The 14,115-nt window shown below is 43.9% G+C and overlaps 1 long non-coding RNA gene and 2 pseudogenes across 2 annotated transcripts; 2 read left to right on the top strand and 1 right to left on the bottom strand.

Annotated features, from left to right (window-relative positions):
- The first annotated feature begins 2,001 nt into the window (after positions 1 to 2,001).
- LOC112590584 (uncharacterized) lies at positions 2,002 to 2,129 on the top strand (annotated as a pseudogene).
- Positions 2,130 to 2,416: 287 nt separating this feature from the next.
- On the top strand, positions 2,417 to 2,537 carry LOC112590587 (uncharacterized; annotated as a pseudogene).
- A 7,267-nt stretch (positions 2,538 to 9,804) lies between these two features.
- LOC112590582 (uncharacterized) lies at positions 9,805 to 13,911 on the bottom strand. Of its 2 annotated transcripts, none has more exons than XR_003114330.1 (3): positions 13,784 to 13,911; positions 12,447 to 12,701; positions 9,805 to 11,286 (listed from the first exon to the last, which is right to left on the bottom strand). It is a non-coding gene; the product is annotated as an uncharacterized LOC112590582 (long non-coding RNA). The 2 variants fall into 2 exon arrangements; XR_003114329.1 differs by having other exon boundaries at positions 12,447 to 12,555.
- Positions 13,912 to 14,115: the final 204 nt, after the last annotated feature.

The following is a 14,115-nucleotide window of genomic DNA, read 5'->3' as shown; positions in this document are numbered from 1 at the left end:
TAACGGGTATATTTTTCTGAGCATTAGGTATGCTTTGTGCAATACTTATTGTATATGTTTGTAACGCCGGTGCCTCCGGGTTCACTTTTCTTTATCGATCCGGCCCCCTGCGTCGCGATCGTCGTTAGCGAATCGCGCGCAGAAGTTTTATTAGGAGAAGGTGATCTGTGAATAATCGAAGTCGGTCGGTGTTTGTAGACAGTGACGCTTTATTTTTCTCGTTTCGGCACGCACTGACCGCGTGTTATTTTCGCGAGGTTCCCCACTGTTTGGGTACCGCTTCAACGCGCGGCGTTGTTTCGCTGCGGCTCGACGTTGCTGCGAACGGCCGTATTCCGCTGATGATGGTTCGGTTAGATGCGTGACTGTCGACTCGTCAGTAGTAATTATTTTAATACATAGAATGTACAGTTGATGGGAAGAAAACTCGCGGGCGGTGGCGGAAACAGCGATTTCGCGCGGGCGTTGTCGCAGACTTTATTCGGATTTAAATGCCGAGTCTTCGTCCTGTCTGATTCTCGCTGTACATAAGAAACCGCGCAAAAACGCGTCGCGTCGTGCCGCGCTATCGTTTGTGATGCGCACACAATAGGTAGGCCGTGCGTCGAGCGTAAGGCTGGCGCTTGTTTTTCGTTACGTCGTAATTATTCGCTTCGCTTTGTCGCGTGATTTCTGATGACGGGAGAAATTTGCAAGGCCTTACGGCTGGATCCCTTGGTCCTACTAGTCGCGGTCGTTAGGCGATTTCTTTTTGGTTTGGAGGTCGCGATGTACTTTGCCAATGGTATTACTCCGGGCCGGCGGCCGCGCCGGCCAGTCGGTAGGTGTGGGCGACGACTCTTTCTGCCCTTGTATCCTTGCGTACTCTGAGTCCTATAGGAGGTAGAGCGAGGAAGAAACGAAAGAAATATGTTTATGAGAGCGTTCCGGAGAACACACCGGAGCAACGGCAATCTCGCCGTTCGATCTCTATCTCGCAAAGACGGCACAAACGAAGATCGTTCCGGAGAACACACCGGAGTAACGGCAAACTCGCCGTTCGATCTTTCTATCGCAAAGACGGCACAACGAACAAGCAGCAATCGCGGATGCCGACGGCGGCGGCCTGGTAGATTACTTACTCGAAACTCTCGATCTCCTGGAGGCGCTCTGCAGATTTTCGGACGGCTATTCCTAGCCGATGGATTTCCTCAGACTCTTCGAAGATTCTCCAAAGACTGCTTGAAGCCTATTCCAAGACTGACTTTCTTGCCAAAACTATCGAGATTATATACTCATCCTTTTCCGTCTTCGGTTCCTTTCGTTGATTAATCCGAATTTGATCGAGATTAATCGTGAGTATGCGACGTTCGCCGAGGATCGTTTCGGCGGCGCCGCGAGTTCGACTCGGTGGCCGATCGTTCCCGAGCGTTGCTGCCGGGTCTTCGGCTAGCCTCGGGTGAGCGCGTTGAACGGCGCGGTGACAGCGCGGGTCAGGGGGTGCGCGCTCAGCTGACTGCCGCGTGATGTTCAGCGGCAGTCAGCGTAACGATACACTTGCCTGTATGTATCGTTACATGTTTTTTAAAAGTTAATTTAGCATCCAAGTATACTCCTAGATATCTAACGTTATTTGTAAGTTCTATCTTATGTCCGTATATTTTGATAGGTTGTATTATGCTTATATCTTGGTATTTCTCGGTAAATACTATTATTTACACTGTGTACAGTTCACATTATCTTTTTTGCCCTTCCTTTCTTTAGTTCGGAGAGTTCTTTACAATCATCCTTTCCTGGTTTAGCGATGTAGTAATTAAATTTTCTAAACCATTTTATATAACTAATCAAATAATTAGAAGACAAAGATGATTAGTGTTAATTTTTTCTTGCTTTTCCTATTTAAATTTCCAGATAGCTTTCGTATAATGATTTTTCATTTACCTAATGCACGTGGCCAATATTTTTCTGCTATGAAGTTGTCTCCAAACAAATATTTCAGTAAACATAAGAGAACCGACGAGTGTCAACGGTCATACCACGTTGAACAAATCAGTTCTCGTCCGATCGCTGCAGTTAAGCAACGGTGGGCACGGTTAGTACTTGGATGGGTGGTGGTGGGTGCCGCTTAGGACCACCGTGTGCTGTTGGCATCATTTTTTGCCCTTCCTCGAGAATTCTTTACAATCATCCTGTACTTGTTTAGCGATGTACTAATTAAATTTTCTAACTCATTTCTATATAACTAATGAAGTAAGCAGAAAATAAAGATGATTACTGTTAATATTTTCTTCTTTTCCATATTTCTCATTCATATTTAAAATTTCTAATTGGCTTTTTATAATAACCTTATATTTACCTAGCGTACATAGCCAATATTGTTCTGTTGTATAGTTTTTCTCAAAGAGATACTTCAATAAATCGAAGAGATGGGATGAGTGTTAACTGTCATATCATGTTGAAAATACCAGTTCTCGTCCGATCACTGCAGTCAAGCAACATTGAGCACGGTTAGTGCTTTGATGGGTGACTACTTGGGAAAACCGTGTATACTGTTGGCATCATTTTTCTTTTTTGCTTTTCCTCAAGGGGTTTTTATAATCATTCCGTACGTGTTTAGCGATGTGGCAATTAAATTTCCTGAACCGTTTCTATATAACTAGTCAAGTAATTAGAAGATAAAGATGATTACTGCTAATTTTTTCTTCCGTTTTCTGTTAAAAATTTCCAGATAGTTTTTGTATAATGACCTTTCATTTACCTAATGCACATGACTGATATTTCTCTGCTGTACAGTTCTCTCCAAACAGATATTTCAATAAATCGGAGAGAAATAACAAATGTCAACGATCATATCACGTTGAGAACACCAATTCTCGTCCGATCACTGCAGTTAAGGAATGTTGAGCACGGTTAGTACTTGAATGGGGGGTGACCACTTGGGAACACTGTATACCGTTGGCATCATTTTTTTCTTCTTTTGAGGGTTTATTGCAATTATTATTATTATTATATATATATATATTGTTTTTATTATTACTTTTCGTTTTTTTTTACCAATAAAATCGTTATTATTATTATTATATTATTGTAATTGTTGTTTCACAACCACTTTCACTGATTCTTCATTTCACGTTTGTTACGGTATTTCGCATGATCGCGACGCGAGAATATCTTCGAGATTGTTCTCACTTTGTTTCTTGAATTTGCAACGTTCAAGAAAATGGCGTGTGTACTGTGCAACATCGAAAGATATGATAATTATGGATAAAAGTTATAATATTCATTAACGCGCGAGCGAAAAGCGAAGCCGAAGGCGGCGGAGATGCAGCTCTGCCCTTCTCCTTAGAAACTCCAATATTTCAGTGTGTATTCTTCTCGCTGCTGCGGGAGAAAGGCTTTCTCCTTTTATGCACGCTCGCGCGCTATAAACTGCTAAGCCGCATAAAATTATCGGCGCACCGCGGTGCTCGCGATGAGCGCGCACACAAAAGGGAAGACCTTTTTATATTTCTCTATTTTTATACACGTTCGCATAGTCGAGCGTGTTTCTATTTTTAAACAACCAAGACAACGACGTCTCTTTTCTTCCTCGTCATTCTGGCGGCCGATCGGCGGAACGAAGGGGTAGATTTCTCCCTTGCGTTTTCTCGTACGCGGTCTGTGGCGCGCGCTATACGCGATACGATATATCGTTCCGTCGATTAAGAGAGCGTTTAAGTTCGCGTTACCGAGGACGCTCGCGAAAACTGCGACATCGATATTCGCGGGATGATGGATCGATACGATGCCGACTGCGGTAATTTCTCGAGGAGAGAGGCTAAACGAGATACGAACGACACGATTAATTCCCCCGAACGATCTTTTTTGGCGCTGTTAACGATTATCTGATTGGCTCATGCAGCGCCCGATGTTACGGTGCCGCGTAACGAGCTCCGCTGCAACGGTCGCCTTTTTTTCCTCGTTCTCTTCCCTTCTTCGTCTCTCACTCTCTCTCTCTCTCTTTCTCTCCCTCTCTCTCTCTCTCTCTCTCTCCTCCTCCCCTGTCCCCTCATTCTCTCTCGCGCTCGCGCGCGCTCTGTTGTTTTTTTTCTCTTCCTTCACCGGGGCGGCGTGCATTCTCTTTTTGCGGGACGCGCGAACCCGACCGGCAAGATTGGCCGGTTATTATCGCGGCAGAAGAAGCGTGTTGAGCGCGAAATAATGTTCGCGCGGATTTACACGACACGCGCGTACGTTTAATTGATAAACAACGCTCAATATTCGCGTCTGTCGTGTCGTGTCTGCATTCTTCCGCAAACGCGGCCGTGTCGACGCTCGAGAAAATTCGTGTCCGATTCTCCGTAGCGTTAACTTCTATGTAGAGAGAGATAGAGGGGGGGGGCGGGAGAGAGAAAGAGGGGGGAGAGAGGGAGGGAGGGAGAGAGAGAGAGAGAGAGAGAGAGAGAGAGAGAGAGAGAGAGAGAGAGAGAGAGAGAGAGAGAGAGAGAGAGCGATAAGGACGGCGGAGCGGGACAATTGTGACGTTAATTTTCACGTAGAAGGGAGGACGAGCGAGATAAGGGAGGGGATAGGAGCGGATGCGCGTCGGAGCGAAGAAATATTACTGTGATCAAAAAGTATCCGAACTTAATTTTTGAAAATCAAAATTACAATTCAATCATCAAAATTCTTATGGTCTCCTTCAAAGTAGTCTCCATTGCTTGCAACGCACATATGCCAGCGTTTGATCCAGTCCTGGAAACATCGCTCATACGCGGCAGACGGTATAGCCTTCAATTCACGCAGCGATTTTTCTTTCATGTCCTCAATCGATTCGAAACGCTGTCCGCGAAGTGATCTTTTCAGTAGGGGGAACAGGAAAAAGTTGCAGGGGACCATGTCTGGTGAATACGGTGCTTGCGGAGCGACATTCTTTGAGTATTTTGTCAGAAATTCACGCACAAGCGTCGAGATATGCGATGGTGCGTTGTCGTGATGCAAATCCACGAGTTGTTTTTCCACAATTCCGGTCGTTTCTTACGGATTGTGTGCTGGAACGATCCAAATGATATTCCAACTTCATCTGCTATCTCTCGCACAGTCAATCGACGATTTTGGAGCATCAATTCTTTCACTTTCTCAATGTGAGCGTCATCCGTTGACGTTGATGGTCTTCCAGAGCGTGGGTCGTCTTCAACGGATTCTCGTCCTTCTTGAAACTTCTTAAAGTACTCACGTACCTGTTTCCGATAAACAATCATCGCCATGAACTTTTTGCAACATTTTGAATGCGTTGGTGAACGAAATTTCGTTCGCAACACAAAATTTCAAACAAATTCTTTGCTCCATATTTTTCGACATCATGATGCACAACAATCTTCACTGACATAAACAACTACCACTTTCAAACGGCTTGAAGGAACGCCATGATTTTTTCACCAAATGTAAAGGACATGTGTACCAACTTAAGAAAGCAAACGGATTTGATTTACAGTTTACTCGCGATTTTGAACAAATAAAGTTCGGATACTTTTCGATCGACAGTAGTAAGAGAAAAACGAGCACGCGCGGCCGAGTCGTTTTCGGTGTCGAATAATAATATTAATAAATAGCTTATCCGCGGTCGCGCTTTCGCGCGTCGTTTTTCGCGGGAACGCGCCCGGTTTACGTTAGCGGGGCCGCGTGTCGCGCGTGACGTTTGTAGGTTGCCGCGGGATGAAATATCGCGCCTGCGGTTCGGCGCGGCAGTATGTCGCGCTCAAACATTTTCTACATTCATAACGACGCGCGAGCAATTACCGGCCAAGTCGCCGGTGATAAGTACCCGGCTAAAAGCATAAATCGTGACTCATGACACGCGCCGGTCTTCTCCCTCTCATTGTCAGCGTGACGCGCGCGGCGGCGGCGGGCCGGCCGGCCGGGCGCGTCATGTGGGTACCCATCTAATATCAAAGTACGTACGACCATGACAAATCCCAGATTACCTTTCGAGGATAACAATACGGGCGCGGGCGGGCGCGCGCGCGGTGGTATGTAGAAAGCGGAACCGTGGTGTTAATTTCCTGTTGCGGAGTCAAACAAGCCAGCGGGGAGAAACAAAGGCTCATGGGGGATCTTCGCCACGCCTGTCTGCTTTTATCCCTCGAATTACGTCTTTCATCGTCAAAGATGAAATGGGTATCTGCCGTTCGTGCGCGAAAGGCAATCGCGCCGTCCGAAATTGCCTTAACCCCTTCTCCATCGCGCGTGGAGCGCGATGTGTTAAATTAAGTAAAGTTTAAATAGGGATGGCACAAAACACACACATACACACACACACATACACACAGAGGTATTGAGAGGTATGGAAAATTGAGTTAGAGGCGAAGAACCGCACGCGCCGATATGAAGACGCGCCAGGCACAGCGCGCGCAAGTCGCTGGAAATTAATCGTCGCGCGCGAGCTCGCGTCCTGAGCGGAAAAACTCGTCCGATCAACGATGCATTAGTCTCCGTCGGTTTAACCCGATGCCTTTTATGACGAGGGGATTTGCATTTTTGCAAAAAAGCTCGCGTTTCGCCGAGGTAAGTTGCGATTGCAAATGCACGGACGCATATCGATGTTGTGTTAATTGGGCTGATATTTTTATTTAACAATACGCGAAAGGTGAGCGACGAAATGAAACGGTTGCGCCGGTTGTGCTTTTTTTCCTTTCTTTCTCGGAATGTAAAAACAAAAAGGAGACGACGAAACAAATAAATAGGGAGCTTTGTACAATACGCGCATTATCGTGTTTACGCGGGACAGCGCAGCGGGATATTTCGCTCGTTTATTTCTATACCTTTTAATTGCGCTCGTTATCGCATCGATAACGAATTATGCTGTCGACCTTTCTCCGCCGTCGCTCGCCGCGTTCTCCGCGTCAATTCTCCGCGCTGAATCCCGCGGATTTATAACGATCGCGTCCCCGGGACAATCGGCGGCTTTGCAGCGACAGCGGAGGCTCCGATCTCCCGGCGAAAAACAGGCGAAGACGCCGACGCAACCGCGCGCTCGACGTGCTAGAACGTCGCGGATGAGATTCTCGCTCTTAATTAAGGAAATGTAACGAACCACACTAAGGCGTCGAGAGACAAATCCGAAATGATAGCTCGCCGTTATACGTACATTTCTCGCGGAGCGAGCATTACTACGCGGTCGGACCCTTTGTCTTTCTCTCGCCCCTCTCACTCTCTCTCTCTCTCTCTCCCTCTCCCTCTCTCACTCCCTCTCTCTCTCTCTCTCTCTCTCTCTCTCTCTCTCTCTCTCTCTCTCTCTCTACTTGCGCTTCCCTGGTAGCCTCGAATTTTAATTAACTCGCGTTACGAAAAATTACGTCATTGCCTGCACGCCTGAGCGGGCACCGCGATGCTTTCGGAGGAGGTGCGGTATTGTTGAATTTTAACACAACTGAAATATATAGAAGCGCGCGCACTGGCGAGGACTCTTCCGATCTTAATTTGAATGACAAATTTACGGATTATTTCGCGCCGCTAAATTTTGCGTCGCGGCTGCAGCTTCATCGGTTCGTTTGCATACCCGAGTAGACTTTCTCGACTTTCTCAGGATTAGCGATACATGGGAGGGAATGAATTGCGCTGTGTGACGACTAAAAATCTCGCGAGCTTAGTAAAATTGTACCTATAATATACATGGGCGACTAGTTTTCCGTGTTAGAGAAAAATTAAGGGCAATTATGCAGAGATAGGGAACACCTCCCGATTTCAATGATATTGAGATATATTATCAAGGTTATTATAATAATATTATGAAGTTTTAGCATGCGCTTATTATTTGTAACAAATTTATTAATAAAAGGACTTTTTCTAAACTAAATATAAATTTTTGACACAATGTACATTTTAATATTGCAAGCAATATATGTATGAGTGAGGGAGGGATTAAGCCCTCCCCCTGTACTCCCCTCTCACTCCTAACTTAACCTAACTCAACTTCTACTTACTAGTACCTGTATAATATTTCTTCGCATGAATACTTATATGTTACATTGTACGAAGAAATATTATACAGTCACTAAAAGCAGAGGTTAGATTAAGTTGGGTTAGTTTTAGAAAGGGGGTAGAGAGAGAGAGAGAGAGAGAGAGAGAGAGAGAGAGAGAGAGAGAGAAAGGCTGCCTCGATCATACCATACGTATACCGTTTATTATATTTTAACAAACATAATGTAAATAAGTATAATAATATATAAGCTATAAAAAACACAAATGATAGTTTTATAAGATACTGCATACATTTCTATTAATTTTATATTTTATCTATTTACATTTATCTATTTACATTTTCACTTATGGGATATATAGTAGCCATTATTCCAAAGAAAGTGTCTAGTTGTTTTTCAAAATTAATCAGTAATCAAATGTTAACTGTACGACAAATTATTCTATACTGATTCATCTTTCCTAAAATATCTATTTAAAATCGTAAGAATGAAGATAAATAGAAACCTTCATTCAATAAACACTGTAACAAGTATAATATTTATACACTATATAATTACAAAATTACGTATTATTCATTGTATTTCTCTTGTTAATAACTTTGTTATAAATAACTTTGTTATAAATAATGGGTGTGGGCTAAAATTTTCATAACGTTATTCAGGATAATAATCTTGATAACATATTTAAATATCACTGAAATTAAACTTAGGGCAGTGGTCCTTAAATTTCAGAATTATATAAAAAACTATATATATATATATATATATATATTGTATATATTATGCTTAATAAGTTTGTTATAGCTTGACAGATCTGCGGGCACAATAAAAAGGCGATACTTCACTGAAACTAATAGAAAATATAGCCGAAAATATTAAACAAAACATTTCTATTGAAATAATTAATCTTTTTGCTGCATAAAAGAGAATTTAATATATTGACAGATTTTTATAGCTAATAGTTAATTATTGATAATTGATATTGATAATTGATTATTGATTGAAGCTAGTCAAAGCAACGACGCTCACAGTAAAAATTGTTTTACGTGCCAATTTGGCCAATGTTGATATATACGCACCATGCAAATTAATTGAATCATTTGTTCGTGAAACGATCGGGAATGTTTCCTCATCGTCTTTTAAAGTAGGTATAAATTTTTTGGAAAAATTAATGAAATTGTTTTTCACAAATTTGGATTAACTAAAGATACAAAAATCATTTTGTATACTACTACTAGGATAATATCTACAAAAAATAGTTTTATTTTATGAACCAGTTGACAAAATTGTCCCTACCCATTTGTTTCTACCTGAGCAAATTATAACATTTTAATCATAACACTTAATTTTTACCAGTACGCTACCTAAATAGACAAATGTAAATAATTTGGCATGAACTTTACTAGTCGATGTATCAGGTTGATACAAAAAAAAATCAATTTCTTATTTTTCTAATAAATACTCATAGGAACGTTGGATGTTAAAAGGAAGATAAGAAGTTCTTGTTAAATGTTCAAACAATATCTTCAAAACTGGGTAATTTTGTTCACTATTTTATTTGACAAGCACGACAAACTATTTGAACTAACTGAATGTCAGAAAATTAATAGCTTATACAACACATTCACATTTTTCATATAAAATGGTGACGTAGAAATATGAAAAGATGATCAAAATTTACTGAAAAAAACAACGTTATATTAAATATAATATAAAAATTTGATAGTAACTTTTAATAGGTAAACAATTATTATATGTATACGTACATTAATAATACATTTTGTACACCAACATAACAATAAAGTTTACATCATGATACCGTATAAATTTAATGATTAATTCAATATAGTATATTTTTTGTTTGACTTTCAGTATAATTGAAAAATTATAAGTTTGCCGTCGTCGACTGTCCTACGTTCTGACGATGATGAAAATTGATCCGCCTACAACTCGCTGAATCAATCAATCTACATTTTCCCATAAAAAAAAGTATCTCGGGCACTCGGCAATGTGCGCTGCGGCGCTTGCCAGAAAAATAAGCTGGCAACCTAATTTCGCACACCGATCTGCCTAGTTTTATCTCGCATGACGTCGAGTCGGGAAGATCTCCTGCGTTTTTCCCTTCCTTCGATGTGCCAAGAACTTGTTACGTGAACGAACAGAAGCAAGTGATGTAGCGGGCTGTTCCTTCCCACTTGTAACCGGAACTTCTGACTTCTTTATCAAGATAAATCGACTCTATAGAGCCGCGAACGACCCGCGGCGTCCTCGCCCTGCGCGAAATTTCAGGCATCGTCCCGCGGATTAACGAAACACCGTGGTAGCACGGATTTCCTCGCTGCGGACGGAGAGCCGGGGCTTTGGTCGTTGTTAAAGCGCGGTTACAAGACGCACGAAGCAGTCTACCGTGCCGGACATTAAACAAATATCCCCGCCATAGCGCGGATACGCGAGTTGAAGTGGCAATAAGACAAGTAGCCGAGTAAACTACCTATCTGCGGCGTGTGTAACAACGAGTGCGGCTATCTACCTACCTACCTACCTACCTGGCGCGCAAAACGAAATGCAATTGCGAGGAGCAACGCCCGTGGATACAAGCGCGACCACGTTCGCGCCGTAGAGCCGGTCTAAAGTTCCTATTATTGCTCACGTCGCTGCGGCATGGCCGATATAAATCGAGGGGCGAAGAAGGGGGAGCAGGGGAACGCTCGGGGCCTCACCCTCTGTCGCCGTCTCGCGGCGCTCTCTTCACGCTTTAATGCCTGGGAAAGTGTTGAGAACGAAAAGCGCGCGCGCGAAAAGTGGAACAGATTCGTGCGATGCAGGCGGCAATGAAAGCGGGGAAATATGGAGGGAATTTATACCGGGGACTATTCTCCGCGCGGTGCGAAACGATTCGAGGTGAGTAGTCGTGTGGGACACTACACGGCGATGCGCGCAGCACCACGGCGGTTTCCCTGGAGTACTTTTACATGGTTGTGAGATAATGGCCACATTCGCCGTAGTTATATTCTCTTTAAAGGGCGCGGCTACCTTTGCGCGTATTCGTGTGTCTCTCGCTTTCTCTTTCTCTCCTTCTCTGCCTTATATGTTTAACATTTTTATACGTACATTGTGTCGGAAAAATAAGTTCCAATTATAAAACTTCTCTTGTTGATAACTTTTTAATAAACAATAAGTGATGGCTGAAGCTTTTTGCAAGGTGGTCAAACCATGTCCTTGATGATACATGTTGAGATTATTGAAATCGATGAAGTCGACACTAATATTAACATTTACCCTTTCTCCTTCTCTTTCTCTCTTGCTGACTCCTTTTCGTTTATGCTCCCTCGCTGTCATCAAATAGGAACTAGAAATAGAAATTTAAAACATTGAAATTACTTCTCTGCAGCGGAGAGCAAACTTGAGTGGTATATTTTCGTGTTAGGTAGAAAATCGATAAGCGTCGTATATGTAACATGTACTATATATTTGTATAAATACACATTAATCTAGTTTTCAATCGTTATAACATTATGCTATTGTCTCAATAAAATTGCTGCGTTATTTTTGGCTGTTATCAACGAACATTGACCCTTTGTACTCGAAATGCCAGCATAGTTGGCATGAATATTTATTCCGGCAATTCGTAATGACAGCTGTGCTGATATGAAAAAGATTTAGAAAGTAATAAAGCAACGCCTAGGAAACATTCCGCATTTCATTTTTCAATTATGTGGAAGTAAAACTAAAGATTGAGTGTTCCAAGTTCAATATTCCCGGTGAAGGAAAGTAGGCAAGTTATTTTTGTCACACCTGTGAAAGAAAACCCGGGCTTCATCCGAGAAATTGCTTCAAACAGTATCATATTTTGAAAAACTATAAGATGTAAAATTTTACAAATTTTGTCAATTCTAATATTTTTTTTTAGCTAAAATGTAATCGTAAATTTTTCGTGACAAATTGTATTTATAATTGCCGAGTTAGTGGAAGGAAGTGTGGAAATATTTCTCTATTTAGATAATATCGTTTTTTTTATTCTGCAAAATAAGCTAAGCGGAGCACCACTGACGGTAAGAAGAGAAACGGCGGCGCAATAAATAAATTGATACGATCTTGCACTGCGAGTCATGTCATTGACGCGACGTTACAATCTAATGAACAACGTGACCCAATGAAATACGCTCGCGAGCACAGGAAAGAGAGAATCGTCATTTTAATTCGTTTGTGCCGTAGGAAGGCTCCTTCAAAGGATGCCACCGTCGCGTCGCCCCTCCCTGTCCTCGAGCTTTATTCGATTCCGTGCTCACAGAGCGATTATATCGAGCATTTCCTAGAGGGTTTTGTTTCCAATTTTAATCGGCTTTCTTCATACGCGGGGACGAAATAACGCGGCCGTGTACGCCCTTCAGTAACCGATATTGTATTCCGCGGAATAAAGAGCCGAGACTGCGAAATTGCACTTTTAATATCGCGACGGCCGCGACGGCGTCCGTATAGAAAACCAGATAGCGGATATCGGACCGTTACCGTATTAGACGTTCGATTATTCGGAACGTTGCGTCGGCTGCGGGATACTTTCTTGGCACCGAAGGAATATCGGTCGGTCGAAGACTCCCGGGGTCGCGTCCTCCTCCGGCTGAAAAGATCCGACCCGGATGGTTACATACGATATTTAATTAAGCACGTTCCGATGGATTCTCTCTCGCGAGTCGATGTCCCCGGATGAACCAGTTTCTTGGACGCCGGAGTCGAGCGCGTTCCTCGGCGCATCCGTTGGATACACTTATCGGCGGATCATCGATGCTCGTTAACGAATATTACAATAACGCGATTATGAAGGAGCATCGGCGAGGAAGAACAGAAAAGATATCGCGACCGAAAGATGAGGTAGAGAGGGGGGAAGAGAGGCGTACAGGTAATGGCCGGTGCATTTCTCGGAGGATTAGCGTATCGGCGAGTTGCGCGCGTAAGCTGTTTATGCAATCCGTTTCTGATAAATTTCCGAGATATCCGCTGAATGACCTTTTCCTTTAGGTCGCGTCGCCTCGCGGAGCGCACATGCTCGGTTATTGCCAGTTGGCAGCCGAGGAGCGGCGATCAAACGTCAAACAGTCGCCGCGAGAGCGAGCGGAAACGTGCGCGCTGCCATGGGACGGCGTGTCCTTTTTATTATCGATCTTACGGCCGCGCCGGTGAAATAATTAAAATTCGACACTGTACGATTACGATAAGATAAATAAGGCGATGTGTAACGAACAAAGATAAAACGCGGCGCCCGGATTTCGCCCGCAAGCGCGTGATGTGTGTATGTGTGTGTGTGTGTGTGCGTGTATGTGTGTGTGAAATCCGCGCGTGGAGATCTCGATGAAGTGCAAAGTAATCTCCGACGGTTTACTTATTCATTCCTCAATGTTTACTCTCCGCGCGGACTTTCTAGTTTTATCACGAAGGGTATCGCGCGATTTCTTCTTTCTTTTTTTCCTCCTCCCCTGCCCCCCTCTTTCTCTTTCGTGTATGTATACGTGTGTGTGCGCGCACGTGTATCGTACGAATCAATATTTACGCGCGAATGCATCCGCGCAAATCATCCGTTCTCCCGCGCGCGGCTCCCCGCGCTCCTTCAAGCGCGCCATGAAACGCATAAACAAAACTCGCGCGTCTCGTAATCGCGCGAAAAGCCGCGGTCTCGCGCGTATCATAAAGCGGGATGTCGGTCGCGCACAAATCACAGGCGTCGGTCTCAATGGAACATCGACCTATTTCGCGCGCGAAAAAGCGAATGGCTCGCCGCCGCCGTCACCGGCCACCGCGCCATCCGCGATCGATTATCCACGGCGTGTGCCGGACGACCGTCAAATACATACAGACATAACACACTCGGTGTATCGAATTCGAATCACACGTCGCACACTCCAGCGCGCGCAACTGCCGGACCGCGGCGAGGTCGCTGCCGAATAACGTAACGGCGTGTCGGCAGCAGCGCGCGGCTGCCGCCGCGCTGACTGGTAAATTTCATTACGCTTTGTAGAGCCATTAATCGTCGGTTGCGCCTTTATCGAGCGCTTCGCGCTCGAGTGGACTCGTCATCGTCGCTCGGAAATCGCCAAGAAGAAATCCTAGCCCGATCATTGCGGACGAGCGAGGGCGTGCGCGCTTCGCGCCTGGGCGCTTGCCCGTGCGATCAGAGCAATATTGT

Source organism: Harpegnathos saltator, unplaced genomic scaffold (genome assembly GCF_003227715.2).
Source record: "Harpegnathos saltator strain DR-91 unplaced genomic scaffold, Hsal_v8.6 scaffold91, whole genome shotgun sequence".
NCBI lineage: Eukaryota > Metazoa > Arthropoda > Insecta > Hymenoptera > Formicidae > Harpegnathos > Harpegnathos saltator.
This window is presented reverse-complemented; position numbering and strand designations above follow the sequence as displayed.